This window comes from Lissotriton helveticus, chromosome 3_2 (genome assembly GCF_964261635.1).
Source record: "Lissotriton helveticus chromosome 3_2, aLisHel1.1, whole genome shotgun sequence".
In the NCBI taxonomy this organism is placed as follows: domain Eukaryota; kingdom Metazoa; phylum Chordata; class Amphibia; order Caudata; family Salamandridae; genus Lissotriton; species Lissotriton helveticus.
The window spans coordinates 3,804,056-3,825,542 of record NC_136062.1 but is presented as its reverse complement, the minus strand read 5'-3'; the positions used below and the strand labels follow the sequence as shown (position 1 = coordinate 3,825,542).

The following is a 21,487-nucleotide window of genomic DNA, read 5'->3' as shown; positions in this document are numbered from 1 at the left end:
GTAGCAAATAAGATGTTATTTGGATTTTTTTAAAGATTGACTGTGATTGATTTCAGATTATGTCTACAAATTTTTTTTTCCGGAGATATTCTTTTTTTATTGCAGGCTTCATCTGTGCTATGAAAAAAACACAAAACTGCCCACTGTATCTCTTTGCATTGTTGTCTATCCAATACATTTGAAGTGTTTGCAGCACGTATCTTGAGCAAACTATTACAATAACTCAAAAATCTTAGTATATTTTTACACAATACTTTTTATTCCATGTTATTTTTCTTTATAATAATCTTGATACTGTATTCCACGTATTTCATCATCATTTGTGGAACATCATATAAAGTAACAAACAAAATGCATATAAGTGACAATATGAACAGATCTTTTATCTCAAAGTTGATCTAAATCATCTCCACAAACATCCATAAAATATCTGTCAACTGTGCAATGGCTATTCACTTCTCAAAAAATGTAGTACAAAAGATGGAGAGCATTGGTAATGCTCTTTCTGCAGAGTATTTTTAAAAACTTGCTTTCTGTAATCTTGAATAACTGCTGTTTCTGTAATCTTGAATAAATGCCGTTTTCAATGATTGCACAGTGCCGGATGCTTGTCCGCACTGTGCAATCATTAAAAACGGCATCTTGCACAGTGCGAACAGGGTACTACACAGTTCGCGTAGTGCTACGTGTAGCTTGCGTAGTGCGAAGTGCACTTCGCATAGCTACTTGTAGAGCTACTTCGCGAACTACGCCCAGGGTTACTTCGGTCAGAATATAGGCTCCCATTGAAGTGAATGGGGTCCTACCGAATCGTATCTGGAAGCATCCAGATGCATCGTACCCAGTTGGTCGGCCTCTCCCAATCAGAGTGGTCGGAAACCATTCCCAAACCATTTTGGTTGGGAAGATTTACTAACTGCTTTCTAAATCGGGCACAAAATCGTAGCATAGGTAAAGCGAAGGTGTTTGTTTTTAACTGAACTCGCGTACACGGACTGCACATGCACAGTCGTAGCTGGCTTCCTGTGCTATGCTACATTCATGAATTGTTACCTGCCTACCTGCATCCGTCAGTGTGTCTATTCAAGGCTACTAGAGAGATGGCTCGCAGCCTGATTGTTTCCCAGTATCATAGTATGATTTAGACAGGAAGGCAGTTGATTTGACTTGCATGTTTAGAAGGCACTTCCATATGTTCTACATGCACAGCACTCTCACATGGCATCTTCTCTAATGGCATCTTCTCTAATGATCCTCGTCTGACTACCAAGGATCCGATCCATCTTTCCTGGTCTGACCATCTGGCGGTCCCTTTTCTCTTGAATCATCACAGGGTAAAGTCCCCTATACCAGCAAACCACACTATAGAGACGACGAGGAATTATAGGAATATCAACAGCAATTCCTTTGTGCCCTGGGTTGCAAACCTTGCCATCCCTGGCCCGTGCAGCGTTCAGACTGCAGCCGCCCATTTTGACCAGGTCACGACTGAGGCCTTGAATCAACTGGCCCCAGAACAATCCCGACGCCGCGCTAGAAAGAGACCCTCTGCCCCCTGGTTTTCTAACTCCCTTAGGCTTCTTAGGCAAGAAGTGAGGAGAATGGAGAGACTATGGCATGCCAGTTGGGATTTTAAAAACAAGGATGCGCACCGACTTCTGGTTAAAAAATACAAGGCGGAAATCTTGCAGGCTAAACAACAATACTTCGTGACAGTGACCTCCTCGCTTTCTTCTCCGAAGGAACTTTTTAAAACTGTTGACTCCCTGGTTAGACTGCAAGTCCCTGACCCCGTCATCCCCTCACAGGACCTCTGTGAGAAGATCGCCTCCTTTTTTCACTCTAAGATCCAGGACATTTACTTAGCCCTGGAGGAACAAAGAGCTGCCCTCAGTGCACCTACACCTGGTGTGGAGATGAGTCTAACCATCACCGAAATCTCCACTCCTTGCACTCTGGACACCTTCCCCTCGCTGACCGTACAAGATCTTGAGCTCCTGTTAGCCAAGACTAAGTCCGGATCTCCTTTGGATTCCTGTCCGCTGAAGGTCATTAAACAATGTAGGGAGACCCTCCTGCCTCCTTTGGTGGAGATAATGAATCTTGCCATTAGAGATGGTGTCTTCCCTGCAGAGTGGAAGAAGGCGGTAGTGAAACCCCTGCTGAAAAAGGCTTCCCTGGATCCGGGGGTTCTAAAAAACTTCCGGCCTATCTCCCTGCTCCCCGCTCCTGCCAAGATGCTTGAGACTCATCTCAACAAACATCTCGCCGCCTTTGTCGAAAGCTCTGGATGCTTAGACTCCTCTCAGCATGGATTCAGGAAGGAATTTAGTACTGAGTCAGCCCTCACCATCGTACTTGACAAGATCCGTACATCAGTAGATGAGGGCCAGACATCTCTCCTGGTCCTGCTAGATCTAACGGCGGCTTTCGACACCCTCTCCCCCTCGGTACTTACATCCCGGCTGAGGGAGGTGGGGGTGAAGAACGCAGCTCTTGATCTCTTGACCTCCTTTCTTACAGGGAGGGAACAAAGAGTCAAACTTGGGGAGTTTCTATCTCCATCCCGTCCGGTGCTATGTGGGGTTCCTCAAGGGTCGGCCCTCAGCCCGACCCTTTTTAATATCTATGTTACCCCACTGGCCAAACTTATAAGATCTTTCGGGATGGAGGTAGTCTCGTATGCAGACGACACTCAAATCCTCGTTTCTCTACCCCATTCAGATGAACCAATCGCCTCCAAATTTAGATCTTGTATGGAGGCGGTCGGTAGGTGGATGGTTCTGAACTCTCTGAAACTGAATGGGGAGAAAACTGAGGTGATGGTGTTTGGGGGAAAAGAAAACATCTGGTCAGCCAACTGGTGGCCTGACTCCCTTGGTACTTGTCCCTCCCCCACCTCCTCTGCTAAAAATCTCGGGGTGATAATAGATCCTGCCCTTGACCTAGGCAACCAGGTGAGCAGAACTGTCTCCACTTGCTGGGGCTTGATTCATACTCTCCGTAGGGTTAGGAAATTTCTTTCCCTCCAGGCAAGAAAACAAATAGCTGTCGCTCTCATCGGCTCGCGTTTGGACTATTGCAATGCGCTGTATGCAGGACTCAATAAAGGACAGCTACAGCGCTTGCAGGTGGTCCAAAATGCCGTAGCCAGATTTGTTCTGGATATCCCTAGACGCTCCTCAGCCACGGCAGCCAGGAAAACTCTGCACTGGTTGCCGGTGGAACTGCGTATTCGGTTTAAGGTCCTGAGTATGACCTACAGAGCCATTGCTAAAAAGAGCGACACTGGAATTGGATCCATTATCTCCCACTATGTTCCCCCTAGAAACCTGCGTTCCTCCGGGAAGCTGCTTCTTGCAGCTCCCCGTGTACGGAAAGCCAGGTGGGGTGGTAGGGCCTTTTCCACTCTGGCTCCTAAGTGGTGGAATGAACTTCCTTTGGATCTGAGATCCCTCCCATCCCTACAGATTTTTCGCAGTGCCTTAAAGACCTTTCTCTTCAAGCAAGCTTATGTTTAAGATCTATGTGTCCCCTCTTGGTCCTTCCTGACCTTTTGCTAGGCGCCTTGATACCTTCGGGTTATTGTTCTGCGCAATACAAATTATTTTCAATTCAATTCAATTTGGAAGGCATCAGACAGGCCTGATATTTATTCAGCCTCTCCTGAAAGTTCTACCACATTTATTCTAACGTGCATGGTACAACTTTTTAATAAGCTCAGTGAAATTGTTTTCAAGGGTGATATTTTTTTCACCTTTTTTGCACAAGAGGGTCTTTATGACAATGGCATGCCATTCCTTTATTGCAACAGTAAGTGGCATCAATAATCAGGGCCTGATTTATTTATCTCACTGGCTCGGACAATGCGATGGAGGAAGTGCCCCCGCCACGTGTCTGCAAGTATGACTGCCACATTTAAGGTTTCCACCCATGCAGACTGGGATAATTTTCTAAATTCTACTTCCACCAGCATGGCAGCATTGGTCCAGCTAAAATCTTCATTATGCCGGTGCGATTTCTGGCATTTTGCATTATGCTTGTAATGCGAAATGCCCGAAATTATGCAATTACTTTGGGTCACAGGCTGCAGTATGTGGAAAGTCCACATGTGGGAGCAGGGGAACAATGGAAACGAACAGAATTCATGTGGCTGCTGTTTTTTGAAATGTGGTACTATTTTTGACTGAAAAAATCCATTTTGTGCCACGCATGCAATTTCACGTAATTTTCTCCTAATTTTTCGTAATTATGCTATTTCCATTGTAATGGTAATTCCATCATGAGTGTGTGGGATGGTGAAATTACTGTTCTATAGTTTGAATACTGGAGGTGTACCCACTAGTTAGGGGTACATTTCTATCACTGATAGGACGGACCTTCCAACAACACCATGGTACTGGTAGTTCTGCAGCAGCCGTCATGCCGCATAGGTGCTTTAAATGCCAGAGCCAGCTGAGACTCTGCTGTTGGAAACACAGTGATTCCACTCTTCTAGGGCCCTACACGGTATGGACTTTACAGTCCATGCCATGCAGGAACTGATTTTGGCGTTCCCATTGAGGTGCCCATTTTCTGAGGCACCACCATGGGAATGTAAAAAAGAAGCCCCCCAGACAGAGAAACACTGGTAATCTGGCAGGCGGCCAGACTTGGTGACTTGTATTAGAAAACTTGGGCCCACGTGCAAAGCAGTTTTTTAAAATCTATTTTCACAAGATGTCAACATTGTGTGCCTTTTGCATAACTTGCTCTTCCAAAGTGTAAATCTACACTCAGGAAGGGAGATGATGACACTGTAATCCTCTGTGAGGCTTACTGTTGGGAGTATATTTCAAGTAACTTTCCATCTGGATGCGCTCTTCTGTGAGGACCTCTCTTACAAGTATCGAGCGACTGCAGCTTTCCATCTCCATTATGCTCTTTTGTGAGGAACTCTGTTGGCAATATAGCACAACTGCAGCTTTCGACCTGTATTGCAGACTTCTCTGAGATCCTCTGATGATAGTATATTATACAACTGCAGCTTTCCATTCTGATTGCACTATTCAGTGGCGACCTCTGTTGGTAGGATGGTGTAACTGCAGCTTTCAATCTCTATTGTACTTTTCTGTAAGGACCTCTGTTAGTGTGCAACACGTTTTTCATCCACGTTGCACTTTTCGAGGAGGAACGCTGTTGGTGGTTGAGTGCAACTGCAGCTTTCCATCTGCATTGCACTGTCCTCTGAGGAGCGTTGTTCGCAGTATTGTGAAACTGTAGCTTTCAATCTACATTGCACTTTTCTGTGAGAGTCTATGTCTCTGTTATTGGTTCCATTTTACTCCTATGTGAGAACCTGTGTTGGTAGTAGAATGCAGACAAGGTTTTCCATCTATATCTGTTCTGCAAGGGACTCTGTTTGTGGCATGGCAAAACTACAGCTTTCCACTTCCCCTGCACTATTCTGTGAGGTCCTCAGTTGGTAGTGTAACACAATTTTAGCTTTCAATTGTCCCTTTATTCTCCTCTAAGGACAACTGTTTGCAGTACAGTGCAAAAAGCTTTCCATGCCCATTGCCCTCTTCTGTGAGAACATTTGTAGGCTGAATAAGTGACATTTCAGCTTTCCAGTACTTGTCTGAAGCTAGAGAAATCTTAGACCTATATACAGAGCATTGCTGTATACATTTTATGACGAGGTCACCTTTTTCAGTGCACTGTCATTCCTTTGTTTTGTATGGTGCAAGTTTGGTTTCACATTTACACAGAATAAATAGGGAGGATGCATAACTCACTCTTCTGAAGCCTATGTAAGAATAGTGCAAGAAGGCCAAATGTATTTTATTTTTGGTCTGTTACTGCTATTCCTGTGTATAGATATTAATACATAATTGCAAATTACAGAATGCAAAAGAAAGGTTAAACTGGATGAACCATTAAGGGGTCTATTACGATGTCAGATGGACACCGGCTCGGAAATGGGATTGACCGACCTCCGCTTGGAGGTCCCGTCCTCCTTATTATGATGCCACCGCACACGGTGCGATGGCATTCCAACATTTGCCTATGAGATCATGTGTTACTGCCGTAAACTGGCCGTAGTACATGTTCCCATAGGGAAATGTGAGGTGGTGTTAATCCCTGCACCACATGGCAGGCACCTCAAGGTGCTTGACACAGGGTGCAGGGATTAACAGTGGTGCACCCTCAGCCACCAACCTGAGGACGCTAAGGAAAGGGGGTCCTGCTGAGGGCCCCCAAACACGCCTTCCGACAGGGTTTCCATGTCAGAAAGGCCGGCAAGGAAACCCTTCCAGAAACCGTGCATCGGAATCCGGATGGCGTGACCCAGCATCCATTTGCAATACAGGCCGGTTCCTTTAGCCCGTCGGAAGCCACCGAATGACCGGCCGGTTTCAATTCCGACCGACTGAATCAAAATCGCCGGTCAGAATTTAAACCGATGATGTTGGCCATAAGGCCTCCGACCTGAGGACAGCGGCCTTACGAATGACATCATAATAGGTCGCTAAGTGTTTACCAAGTGAGAGCTGTGACACTCAGAAAGTGCTGCTATCATTTGAATTTTATATCACCTTCTGCCCTTCTTGGATATATATATATTATTCTAGGCTGTTTAGCGAAGCTCTAGTCCACTCTCCCCCTACATTATGACTTTATCTGAGCATACCTGTCTTCCCTTCAGTACAACTGAAGTCTTCCAACTTCTTTGAAGACATTTGTTGGTAGTATAGCACAACCACAGCTTTGTGTCTCCATTGAATTCTTCTGTAAGGACATTGCTTGGCAATATAGTGCAGCTTTAGCTTTCAAGCAATTATATTATCCTTTGAGGAAATCTGTCAGCTGTATAGTAAAACTGCAACGTCCCATGTCCTAGCGTGTTGCCTGGAGCTGCCTCACAGCACTCTGGGTATAATGAGGACCGGCCTTTTACATATTTGAGTTGTGCAGAGACTCATGTTTACTCGCCTGCAGATTATAAAAAGCATATATAAAATTCCTGCCACAGTGGAAAACAAAAAAATTGCTTTGTACATACAATCCACAAATTAGAAAAATAACTAAATGTGTGATGACAAAATATGCCTTTTCAGATATAAAATAGTTCCTATGCATTCCACAAAAAGTAAAATGACACAGCTAAGTAGACCGAAAGATATGAGAATAAAAGACTACTGTGGGATGATCCAAGATATGTTTAACATCGTGTCAAGCTAATACGGGAGGAAGGCCTACCTGAAGCCCATTTCTTTATGTATGGAGTATGCACTGAATGTAATATGTTTGACCAAAATGGTGCAAACACCGTTACAAGGCAACCCTAATACGGATGCAAGGTTCATGAGAAATGAAACCTAAACACATACGTACATTCTCATACTTTTATTACATATATAATGCGTTCATAATTGCCATCAAAAAGGCAGTTGAGACCAGACCTGTTGGCTTTGCCAATACTTGTTTAAATTCTAATCCATCCTCTTCTCAAGATTCAAGTTTAGATTAAGTTTGGTTCAGACCTCAACTGAGAACAATAATCCCATTATGAAATTATACAAAATATAGGTAAAAGAAACTGCAACATTTTCAACAGTCCAATACCTAAGAAAAGACACATAACAAAACATGTTAAAATATCTTCAGAAAACTCTTAAAATCTGTAATCAAAACGATTCATATTCTTTACACATGGAAACAAAAGGAAAGCCTCCAGCCTCCCCAGTTGTCCCCACAGCTGCACGTGCTTGAATCGTGAGCCGGTGATTTTTAAAGATGGCTCAGAGAGTTGAACGCTAAAAGCTGAAAGCTGCAGTGATCAGCAGGCTTGTGGGTCTGGGTGTCAGCAAAGTCATCTGAGCCTCCAGTCTTTCAGAGGTTGGAAAATGGAGTGTTAATCAATTTAGGAGCAGAAACTCGTTATTTACAGTGCGTAGAAATGGCAGCAGCAGAAGTTCTATATCATAATGCTAAATATTGCTATTTTTAAAGCGCCGTGCTCCAAAACGTGTCTCTAATGTATTTTTTTTTTTAAGAAGTTGCTCGACTTGAATTTGCAAAGTTAACCAACAAAAATAAATTCCGAAGAGGCCTGGACACTACAGGCCTCTCCTCTTTACTTTCCGTGGAGCCTCTTAGTCTGTCAGTCTCAGTGGACGGGCGAGGGATCGTGTTTGGTATCATCAATCTTGGTCAGTCAACAGTAGTTATCAATATACACAAAGAGGGCCACATATGTTCAGGCACAAATGCACAGAGAGCAATAAACCCCATGTACACACACTAACACTCGATTATACATACATGTCTACAAGCACACTGCCAAAAAACAGTGATTATGTGTTCACACAGACGCCCCCTCCCCCCTATAATAACACAAACAGATTTCATGCATACTAAGCCTGAGCAAAATTCAAATCAAGCTGGCGAAATCCCGGATTATCGCACTATGCAAAACTTGCGAAATTTCTTGCAATTTAACAATACACAATTTTGTGTAATTTTCGCCTGTAGGAGGCTGGTTCGTGCAGAAATGTTCTCATTGAGATAAATGTACTACTCAGACTAGTGTCCTTCCTGCTGGTATCTCACCTGATGTGTTTTTTTATACGAAAAATGCACTAGCATGAAAAAATACACACAAGATATCGGCAAACCACACTTCACGCTAAAAGTGTAATTTGAATATTTTTTCATAAACTTTAACAAACGTTTGTATAAAAATACACAATTTCGCACATCTTACATACATGCACACACAAGTGGCTGGGTAATGCACGACTGGGTGGATGATTAATGAACACATTAGTGTAAATCTATATCTAATATAAAAAAGAGAGAGACCAAACCTTTGAGGCGGGTAATCTCAGGAACCACAGCACCAATCACAACACCCAATACAACGTTGGAAAGGGCAGTTGCAGCAGAAGGGCATAGGCTATGCAGACGCCCACCATATACATTTAAAAGGTAAAAGAACCGTGCCAGCAAAGTAGTCCCTTGTGGGCGTGTCTGCTTTGTGCTGTGGGCGTGTGCTGGGGCATGAGAAACGCTCGGGCGTGTGGTACGTTCCACCCTTCATGCCATGTCTCATATCAAGTTCAAGTTCAAGTATCGTATGCTAATCCCACCCTGCTCCCTTTAAATACCCCTGCACCCCATAATCATAACCCACCCTTACTCCTTACAATACCCCAACACCCTTAAACACTAACCTATCTTCACCCTATAAATATATCCTGTACCCCAAAACCCAAACCTATCCCTAAACCCTAAAATACCCATGTACCCCAAAACCCAAACCTAGCCCTAAACCCTAAAAATACCCCTGTACCCCAAAACCCAAACCTACCCCTGAACCCTAAAAATACCCCTGTACCCCAAAACCCAAACCTAGCCCTGAACCCTAAAAATAACCCTGTACCCCAAAACCCAAACCTAGCCCTGAACCCTAAAAACAACCCTGTACCCCAAAACCCAAACCTACCCCTGAACACAAAAATACCCCTGTACCCCAAAACCCAAACCTAGCCCTGAACCCTAAAAATACCCCTGTACCTCAAAACCCAAACCTAGCCCTGAACCCTTAAAATACCCCTGTATCCCAAAACCCAAACCTACCCATGAACCCTAAAAATACCCCTATACCCCAAAAGCCACACCTAGCCCTGAACCCTAAAAATACCCCTGTACCCCAAAACCCATACCTATCCCTAAACCCTAAAACTACCCCTGTACCCCATAACCCACAACTATATCTGAACCCTTAAAATACCCAAACACCCCAAAACATATACCTCAATACCCCAAAACATATACCCCTATACCCATACTTACCTTATCCAAACATTTAAAAAAAAAAAACATGCTTTTACCATTCATGCATTTACAACGAATTTAGTTGTAAATGTATGCGTGGTAAAAGCATATAAAATGTAATGCCATGCGTTATAATGGCATTGCGGGGTCATGGTACTTTCGTAATGAAAGTATGCGGAGTGATGGTATGCGGAAAGAAAGTTGCGGAATAATGGGTGTTTACCCTCCCCCGGTAAGTACATTGGTGGCATGGCGGCCCACATCTCCAGCAACATACTCATATTTTTTCACCACCCATTTGAAAAATGCACAGGTCTCTCTCATTGATGGCCAGCACGACATGCACTTTTAGACATACCTCCCGCCACAAGTTCTAGAATTGCGAACTTTAGAGCTGGGGAGCTACGTTCGAATCTCGGCATCAGCTCAACATCCTGTGATTCCAGGCAAATCGCTTTGTCTCCCCGTGCCTACCACAAATGAATGTGTTCTTATGTAATGTAAATTGTGCTCATGCCATGTTGTCGAGTTCGCGCTATATAATATTGCAAGGAAAAATAAAGTAGGGAAACTCGAGTTCACACACTACTGAACGCACACTCTTAAGTGCATCAGCAGTGCACTGTGAATCGGAGCGTTTCACAGGCCTGTCACAGATAAGAAATGCTATCAAAACGAAATCCTACAAAACAATATACTACTGGCCGGCAGCAATTCATACCCGTACAACGTCGGTATGGGCTGCTAGTCTATATATGAATGACTAAATGCGTGCATGGGTGGCTAAATAAACGCTTGGGGGGGATGGTAAGGCAACATACATGGATGGTTGGGCAGATATTTAATTGATTGAGTGAATTAATATTCTCATCGCGTTTTCGTTCATCAACATATCCACTCGTCCATTATTACACATATTCATTCATCCATCCACCTATTTACTTAGTATCCGTACCTATATTCTTTCACACATTATTCCACCCATACCTTCAGCTGTTAATTCTTTTATCCACACACTCACCTATTCACATACTCATGTTCTTCATTCATCTAACCATTGACCCATTCTCATATTCACCCATCAACACAACCACTCATGCAAACTCGACAAGCATGAAGAAGGACTTCAAGAAAAGAATCCAGACCTATTAAGTTTCTGTCTACATAGCACCCTAAGCCGCCCTGTGCTCTTCCATACCACATACACCTTTATCACTTAATAACAGTAACCGAAATGACAGTCTCTAAGTGCCAACGCACCAGTCATCTTAAAGTCTACAAAAGTCAAGCAGAGGCCTCTTGCCTCATATCATGACCCCCCCCAGCCATAGTACCAAATTGGCAGATCTGTCGTACGATAATACGAGGCTCCTCCACAGTTTTAACTCAGACCAACACCATCTTGACAACTTTGCCGGAAGCTAATTTGGCAGTATTTATATACCATGAGTGCTGAGTGGACAAATAGAGATATGAAGACCAAATAGTATTCTTCTGGCCCCTTTCGATTAAAAAAATACTACACAACATCTGTACACACAAAAAAACACCACCAGGGTTTCCATACACAGCTGCTCCAGATTAAATTCATAAAGTTTGAGGTACTGGAATAAAGACGCAGTTTACATACAGACACTGTTTTCCTTTGGGTGCTTTACGTTCTGCTATTTCCATTTACTGTTTTTACTGACATTCTAAAGCACTTGTATACAACAATCTATGTGAGCAGCGGCCATTTGCATATCCAAGACATCCTCTAGGAATGGTAGGGACGCGTGGTCAACACTGGTCTGGCACTGTATTGCAGAGTAGCGGTTTAGTGTGAATTAAATAAAGGTGCTGAACTTCCTCTAAACCTGGCTCAGAGAGCTAAAGTAAGTTAGGAGATGCGACACAGTCAATAGACCAATCGATATTAGTCTTTTTTTTGTAGCATCCAATAGTTTATCTGAATGTTACTGCTTCTTGTCTGGGGTTTTAAAAAAAAAACACAGAGCCCATGCATGCTGATATAATTTTTAGTATCATGTGGTATCATGTAAATTAATTCAAGACAGCCCTGAGACTCTACCAACAACAAATTAAAGAAACAGAGAAAAATGGCCTAGCGGAGTGCATAGACAGCAGCTCCATCAGCAGAAAATAAATCTTCACGATCATCAAAGAATTCCCTTCACCAGCCGCTACCTAACTGTATCACCCCCTCCCAAGAACCATGTAATAACCTCTCAGACGTCTTCAGTGAGAAAGTCAAACCCATATACAACAACTTCAAGCCTCAACTAAATCCCAGCACCCTCACCTCCAGCCTACCCTCAAACACCCGTAAAAAAACCCTGATAGTCTGGGAAACACTCATCACGAAATAAACAGCGAACATCATGAGAATCATAGACTCAGAGGCATCTAAAGACTCCTACTCCCACTACATCTATGACATGGGAGCCACCCCTATCAGAAAAGTCCTCCCTGCATCATGAAAACCTTATCACTTCTGAGATGTCCCCTGATGCCTCGAAACACGCAATTGTCAACACATTGCTAAAGAAGCACTCAACAGACCCACACAACTAGCAAACAACCGGCCTATCTCCATTCTACTCTACAGTGACTTCTCTGCTACCTTTGACACAGTCTGACACTCCATCTTGATCAGATGATAGGCATATAAGGCCAGACCTCAACTAGATTTGTTCCTTCTTCACAGGTAGAATACAGAGTCAGCCTGACATCCTACACATTGAAAACCAAGAATCTCATATGTGGAGTCCCTTAGGGATCTTTCGGCAGCCCTATGTTATTCAATATTTACATGGCTCCACTAGTGGACCTCATCAGATCATACAACATCAACATACTCTTCTACGCATATGATATCAAACTGATACTCTCCCTGTCAGATAAGACCTGTAGAACAAAAAACAACGTAGCCACATGCTTAATCACATGGATGAAAACCATCTGCCTCAAACTAAACACAAACACAACTAAAGTAGTGATCTTCGGAAGGAAGCTTCCGGCTGGGACTACACCTGGTGGTCATCTAACATCGGACCCTCCACACCCCACCTCCGATTCAAGACATCCAATCGTCATCCTGAATGACAAGTTCGACAGGACAGCTCAAGTTAATGAAGTGACCACCACCTGCTTTCATATTCTTAGGATGCTATAAAAAATCTTCAAATGGCTCCATGAGAACACTAGGTTCATATGCTTTGATCACCAGCAAACTCGATTACCACAAAACACTCTATGCAGGAATCACTAAGAAACTCCCGAGCTGGCTCCAAATCATTCAACAAGCTACAGCAAGACTTGTTCTCAACCTAGTTTATTGCAACCACATCACCCCATACTTGAGACAAATGCACCGGATCCCAATCCACAAATGCACCCAATTCAAAGAACTCTCCCACACATACAAAGCACTGCACAACACTGGCCATGCTTACCTTAGCAACTTCATACCCTTCTACACAACGCCCAGGCATCTCTGCTCAGCAGGGCTCTCACTGGCAGGCACACCCCACATCTACAACGCCACAACCAGAGTCTGCGCCTTCTTATATCTTTCCCCTGAAGCATGGAATGGCCTACCTCACCACATTAAAGCATCCTCATCTCGTCTTGAGTTCTGCAAGATGCTGAAGACCTGGCTCGTCAATTAGCCTCATCGGGGGTTAGCTCAGTACCCACCTGCATAGAACCTGAATACCCTCAGTTGTGATTAGTGCGCCATGCAAATACACATATTATAACATCAAATCACCCAAATCTCTTGAAGTACCCACCTCTGTTTGCAACAAAACTGCTTACAGGAGCACACACTGACCTGCATTATTCTGTACAGGAGTAAACAACAGACTATTTAGTGGAAAATTGTACTTTGCATTGTTTACCTTCTAGATTAATTACATAATTCGGTGATGAATGATAAATTCACACGTTTGCAATAAAATATTTAATTCACATATAAAGTACATTAAAGTTGTGATAGAACACTTCTCAAAGGTGCTGGGTGAACACCCATATGACATTTAGTGTTCACTACGTTCAATACTTTCTGATGCTACAGCTCTTGAAAAATGTAATTTTAATCAAATTATTCTATAATCTAACCTTTTAAATGTTCTCTTCCCACACCTCTCATGGCTTGCTTTCAATATGTACACTCAACAACTTGGTGAGGGGATTTCCTAATGGTAACTGCAATTTCATGTTTTCATCAATGACCAGTAAATCCACATCCCACTGGAGAACAAGCTAGATTACCATGCGAAGATTGCAAACGATCTAAATTGTTTTTAGAAGCTGAAGGAATCTTGAACCCAAGAGGGCACAGCTGATTATAGAGGACTTGCCTCTGCAGAGGTTATACATAGAAGTCTGCCCTTAGAACTCGGTGACTGAAGGACTGACTAGAAATAACTTTTCTAGAAGTCCGAAAAAAGTAGGACTTGATTTTTTTTTATCCGCCTCTTGAGGACTAGGGCAACGTGATGAGGCTTGCCCAAAAGGCTGCACCCAAAGTGAGCAAGACAACTATATTTCTCCCTCTCTGAGCTTTTTGCTTTGCTGAAACCTGGTTCACTGGGACCTCACAATAAAGGTATATGGCCTCATATACCCTGCCCGGCTCCTGCTTCCAACCTTGCCCGTTGGAGGATTTTGAGAACCGAAAATGTATATCTTGGAGGTAAGCATACACAGTCACAAGGGGACAAAGTATTCTTAGCACCCAGATAATGTCCGCCTACTCAATTTAGATGCAGGCCGACCATATATTTAATCACAGTGGAGACTATTCTATCCCCGCCATGATTAAACCGCTCCAAGGGTGCTGTGAAGTAAGGGCCATCGGAGTCAGACCAGTAATTCCGTGCACCTGATTTAGATTGGAAGAATTAGAGGTCAGTTTTCACTGTACTGCATTGAACTGCCAGGAAGCCCCTGCTAAACTGCTAAATGTTCTTTTTGCTTTGGGCGTATTGTCTTTTTTATTTTCGAAAATAAAATGATGTTTCATGATTTTCTTTTCGAATAGAAAAAAAGAAAACTGCTTGGGCCAGGCTCTGTCATGTTGATGGAGCCCTGTACCAAACAGCAAAATGTATTGGTAGGAATCGCTATAACAGTGGTTCCTAGCACTGCGTTATAGATGATCACCAGTTTGGTGGACCTTTATAAACCTTGTGGGCTGTCCCTCAACCAAGGAAATGTGGTAATTTACTCTGTCACTCTGGCGGAACAACGGATCGTCCACCAGAAAATACATTTGACCCAAAGTTCAAAAGCAAAGCCTTGGACACAGGCAAGGCAAGCAATCTGTCCGACCTGTAATATGACTCAGCAGCTATGAAATCCAAGTTTTTTCCACTCAGCAGAATCTCACTATCCAACATCGAAGGACCCTGGCTAAACAGAATCAAAATCTTTCCGCGTTGCAAAGACTTAGGCTAAGTCTGACGTTAAAACCATTGACTCAGCTAACGTGCTGGATGTATCAGACTGCTGCTCCATTGTGGTCAGCCTGAAGTTATGCATAGGTCCCAATCAACCACAAACAGTTACTTTTTAACTGCCACTTCACTTTTTCTTGGTGCTGTTTGCCATAACAGCTGACGAATTAATACCTCCTGTTCCCTGTAACCTATTTTGATGTGATTGATTTCTTTTTACTCATTATTGGTTGGGCAATTAAATTGTTTGTTTTTAGACATAACTGCTTGAACTTTTAAAGTATGTTTCTGGGGATTGCTTGGTGCTTGTTGTATAGTGACAAGAGATTGGGCAGCAATACTGTAAGACCAGTTTTTTTGTAATACATTATGTTAGGTTTTAAGTTGATTATGGTATCCCCCTCCCATACTTATAATCCCGTTTGTGGCAGAGCCATCTTGTAAAAGAAAGATTTTAAAGACATAAACTGAAAATGATATTGAGAGAAGTGTTTAAACTGGATTTGAGGTAATGCAACAGCTAATGTGGTGTGTAGCTCCTTCAGAGGAGGTAGATTTCACGAAGGCCAACAGTAGCTTTTAGAGAGAATGATATGCGCATGCCGGGACAAATATGGGAATCTGCCACCTGCACTGAGCCAGTAGCATGGGAACCACATGAGGAGTGAGACCCATGATAATTCCACAGGACAACAGTATACACTATGCTTTGAATTTGTCAGGAAAGGTGTATTAGAACCTCCAAACTAAGGTACTAGCATGAAAAGAAGAAGCTGCCTTTCAATAATGTTCGCTAGGAGAATACAGCTTCTAAATAGTTGAGAGATTAAAAAGTTTTGTTTTTCATATTCTGGATGACCATGAGCTGTCTCTGGTGGAGGATCAGGAATTCCCTTTTAAAAGAATCAGTTACATACAGCTTCGTTTGAGAACTATGTAACATTGGATGTATTCGCCAACATGCAGGTAAATTAATGCAATAAGTCACAGGATTAAATTGGCTGACATTGTGGAATGGTCCAAAAGTGGTCCAAAAATTCATGGTGTAAATTTGAAAGGCCTTCATCTCAAGCAGGTACGAATTGGGAGGATAGCCAGACGTAATCTCCTAGAAAAAAGGTTAGAGCAAGATGTTGAAACTTGTTGACTCTCTTGGACAAATCGTCTTTAATCTTTTGGAGATTCTCGCTTCTTTTAACTGATTGAGATAGATTTAAGCAACTGGAACCATGGGGTCGATCCTAAATGAATCCGAAATGCATGACTGCGAAAACCTTTAAGGCAGACTCGAGGCACTTTGGTGGCATCTTGTTTGGTGGTAAATGAAAATGAAAATTCAACCAATTCCAGATAATGTGACCAATTATTTTTGGTAGCATTACAAAAACATTATAGGTATTGTTCTAGGTTTTGGTTCACCATTTTACTTTGGCACTGGATTGGGGATGATAGCCAGGTGAAAGGGTACATTGGATTTCAAGAGCTGGGCAGAGTAGCTTCCCGCCAGAAACAAGAAATCTCCTGGGATCTTCAATCAGAGATTATGGCAGTCAGAAGGCCATGAAGATGAAACACAATAGTGATGCAACCTTCTGCCATAATAGAAGCTGAATTAACCATCTTGAACCGGATAAAATGGGCCATCTTGGTAAAAACATCAACTGCAACAATAACCACTCACAACCATTGAAAGCAGGAAAATCAACAATAAACTTTCCTCAAGCTTGCTTTGGACAAGGGCTAACATATCTTCGAATATCTTTTGTCACAGATGGCCAGCGGAAGGACCTCAAATCTAAATCTAGGGTTGACTTGACACTGCTGGGTAGAGAAATGCTGGAATTATAACACATACTCATGAATTCCTGTTGTAGTTCTATTGTAGAAATTAATGAGACTTGTTGTTCAAAGCATACGTCATTGCACTATATGTAAGGGGTTTTAATCTACACCTGTTCCAAATCCAAAGGATTAGGAGAAGTCTGTGCTTCTTTGACTCAGTCAAAACACTTGTACCTATCTGATAACTCGATTCCATGCTAAGACGTTCTTAAATCCCACAGTGATGAAAAAAATTATACTGAGAAAAGAGGAATGCCCAGCCCTCTGGAGAAGAGGTATGACCATTTGAGTCTGTCTACTGTTAAAAGGCATTGTTTGACACATTTAGCGGAAGCCCTTCCCTTTGGTTAGGTTCTCTGAACTGTAATTTACAGATTCGTTAACTATTTTGTTAAAACAGACCATGTTGTGGAGAAACAGAAGATTCTCATAATCAGTCCTAACTGCAAAAAGCTCATGTATCTTAAGTAATAAATATTTCCACCCCTGAAAGGGATGTTTTTTGGACAAGTGTCCCCTCTCAAGAATAGAATAATTACATTTGAGGGAGGTAAAGTTTGAGGAATATAATAGATTGGATGTTTCAAACTGTTATCCTCTTCCATCTGCAACACAAATGCTACCCCATCTCTATTGGAAACATCAGCTTCCATCATCAGTTTCTTTGTTGAATCCATGCACCATAGAAAAAGAGCCTGGGTGAAGTTAGTTTTTAAAGCTTGGAAAGCTTTCTCTGCTGCTTTATCCCAAAATATTGTAACGTTTTCCTTCTTAAGAATTCTGATAGTGTTACTGGTACACTAAGCAAAGTCTGCAAGGAATTGATAGAATTAGGAAATCCTAAAAACATTATGTTTCTTTTATTGTGGTTGGAATTGGCCAATCAATAATTGCAGATTTGTTTTGGATCCAAGAAACTCAAGTGAATTAATCTGTTCCTTGAACTCGCAGTTCACTGGTTTCTAAAAAAAAGCTAGGTTTGTCTCAATTTAGGGGCCGATTACAATGTCGTTCGAAAACTCTCCCAACTGAATTGGTTCCGGAATCACTTCTGACCAAATCGGGTTCTGCGAGTCCCACCGACCGATTACAGTGCTTCTGAACATCTTTCAGTCGGACTCGCATTGACTTTAGTGGGAGCCTGTTATCCGACCAACACATCTTCAGGGGTGGGCAGGGGAAATCGTGCACCCTGTGGCAGGCACCAAATGGTGCCTGCCACACTGGGAATCGTTGGGAAAAGGGGTCCCATGGGTATCCCCATGGGCCCCCTTTCGAGGCCCCCAGGTGAAGGTGGGCCTGGTATGGGCCCACAAAGTCAGATTCCGAAACCGATCCATGTCAGAATAAACGATTCAGAAAGGCTGTCCGAAGCCGACATCCTAATTACTCAGTCAGAAACGTGGTCCGTAGACCTCTACGATTCAGCTCCAACCGACTCGGTTACTTTGAATGCCGTTCGGAACCAAATCGGAAACTCCATACAGTTTCCAACCACTGTAATCAGTCGCTCTGGAAAGTGTCCGATTCGGTCAGAAAGGCGGGTCCGAATCGGATTCGGATGTACCAAATGTCATTCAGAGCCTTTCCGAATGACATCGTAATCAACCCCTTAGACAGAATTAAAGTGACATGAAGTCTCATGTATCTCTCTCAGGGACAAATTGATTCACAATATCTGAGAATAAATAATGCAAAGATATTTGAAACCCTCCAGTGGCATTGCACAACCCACAGGGAATTACCTGATAATCAAAATGCCAAAATGGAGTTCAGAAGATGGTCTTCCACTCATCTCTAAATCTTGTGGAAGAGGTGTGGCGCAATGGCCAGGGCGCCTGACTCTGGATCACGGGGTTCACGGTTCAATCTCCGGCACTGGCGGCAGGTTAGCCCAGCACCATGTGATTCTGGGCAAAAGCTCACTTAATCTTCCCGATGGCCCCCAGCACTGGGACACCAGTTCGGAGGTAGCTGTGCGCTTTACAAATGCTGGTATTTCATTTCATTTAATCAAAGTAGATGATAGGTACACTGCAGATGAACTTAGTAAAGATGGAGGCATCTCAAAATATTCTCCAGGTTGTCCTTAATTAAGGGCAGAAGATAGTTATGCTTGATTGTAACCTTATTGCAGCCTTAGTAATCAATGCAGGGCCATAAATTCATTAGATTTCTGTGGGACAAAAAATAATGAAGCCCATCATAGGGAAGAAAATTGTACTATTAATCCATTCTGAAACTTTTTCTGGCAATAATCTTTAAGTGTCTGTTTTTCTTTTTCGAGCAAGAAATATATGCTCCCAAATGCAACAATTGTGCATGGCACAATCAAATTCTGCATGTGGCAGGAAAGAGATATTTGTAGGTTTTTCAAAAATATCTGCTTATCCTTGATATTGTGCTGGGATCAGTGTGACGGGGACAGTTGTAGCATTCTTCAACTCAGCCTGGATTTCTTTAGAGTTATCCAAATTACCAAAAGAAATGCAATGCTCATGGCAAAATTGAGAAAACCTCAAAATTGTTCTGGTATCCTAGTTTATGTACAAGCTATGTCTGACTAGCCATGATAACCCGAAAAATAACTGAATAATTGTGGTTAAAGAAAATATCTAAAGAGTATGTTTATTTGTGATATCCAAAAAACCCTCAATGGCGCAGGGTTTTCTTTTACTGGACCAAATGCTAAAGGTGTTACATTAACGGTCTATACCTGCTAAGACACCTTCTTTGAAATTCAAGGGACTTGATTCTTCTGGGCTTTTTAGTCATAAAAATCCATTCCAGAAACATTGCAATCAAGTAACATGCAGATCTGAATTACAACTCCATCTTATGAATGAAGAGATTTGCAGAGGAAAAAATTTAGAGTTGGACTCTCTAAAAGAAAATCCAACACAAGGGATACATTGACTACCGGCCCCCTTCGTCCTCACAATAGCTCTGGTGTTTTCTGCATTCCTTGTGGGCTAATAGGACAAGTTCCAGCAAAATTGCCATCTTGACCGTAGTAAGGGCAAATACCAGCTTTTTTTTGTGATCTCTTTTGGCCTTAGTCAGCAGAACACAGAGACAAATGAGAGGGGCCCTTTTACCACCGGAGTAGGATAGATCCAAGAGGATACCGGAGGTTTTTACCACACATGAGGCCGCATTATTCCCGGAGGAGAATTTAAAAGAGCTGCCTGGAGAAGGGATAAGTCTGGGAAATAAATACAGAGGGACGTTTCAAATTTTGGCAAACTGAAGAATATATATCCAAGAAGTTACACGCTGAGCATATCCATGAAGAGACGTACATTGGCTTGACCTCTTTTTAACTCTTGAAGTATCAGGATTGTAAAGTTGAATGAGCCTGCCATCTCATAGTGGTGCCTAAGTGAGAGATTGATTAATCCTCCGATACGGGTCTGCAAGGATTTTTTCCTGCAATTTAAATTGGATGTGTCTAGTATTTTTACAACAGATCGGATACTCCAGGTGGGAGATGTTGTTTCTTGTCCTGAGGAAGGTGGTGCTTTAAACAGTGACACCCACCGAAATGCATCGACGCAAGAGTGTGAAGGCATACTGTAGATTGTTTTTCTTATTGATTAAGTTTTCTGTATAAAAATCTCATGTTGAACAAATTATCTGGATCTAATGTATGTTCCTTCATTGATAACAAGAAACTATCTTTCTTGCAGGTTCTCCCCATTATTACATTTGTGTACATAATGTCATAATGTTTTTAACCTATTTTAACATTGTTTGATAATTCACTGTATGTGACCAATTGCTTGGTTGTATATTCTTTAATAAATAATATTTTTATAATTGTGAGCACTTGGCCTTTGATGGTGGGGGTGTTTTTGTTCTGGTGATATAACTGTTGTGATGAGAGTGTTTGCCTGGTTGTTCCAATCTGCCTTGGTTCTAGTTTAAAGGCAGTACTATAAGCAAATCCGGGCTTATTCTTCTGAGTGGAGAAGGTTCAAAGCAAGCGGAGAGGAAGAGTACCTTAAATCTTCTGACTTTCATCCTTGTGTTTCACAAACAATGCTCTATGAGAAAGGATGTTTTTAATAACTTCGACAAAAACGTAGGTCTAGCTGAATGCAATAATTTCACCTTTCTCTCTTCCGTCCATGCTGGAAAAGTGTCATCTGATTCCTTTCCACCTAAGTGATCTCAGCAACCAAATGATGAAAACAAGTCAAATAAGACAACACATCAAGATTACTTTCCTGATGTTAGCAACTCTGTTTGGTAGAGTATACACCCTGTAAGAGCAGGAACCACAAGCTTTGTCATGGTAAGCCAGATACGCCCCCTAAATTAATCTGTGCTCACCCTCTGGTAGCTTGGCACAGAGCAGT

At 42.4% G+C, this 21,487-nt stretch overlaps 1 protein-coding gene across 1 annotated transcript in view; it reads left to right on the top strand.

Moving 5' to 3' along the window:
* The window catches only part of ADAMTSL3 (ADAMTS like 3), a 2,298,702-nt gene that overhangs the window by 110,121 nt on the left and 2,167,094 nt on the right, over nt 1–21,487 (top strand). The window lies entirely within an intron of this gene.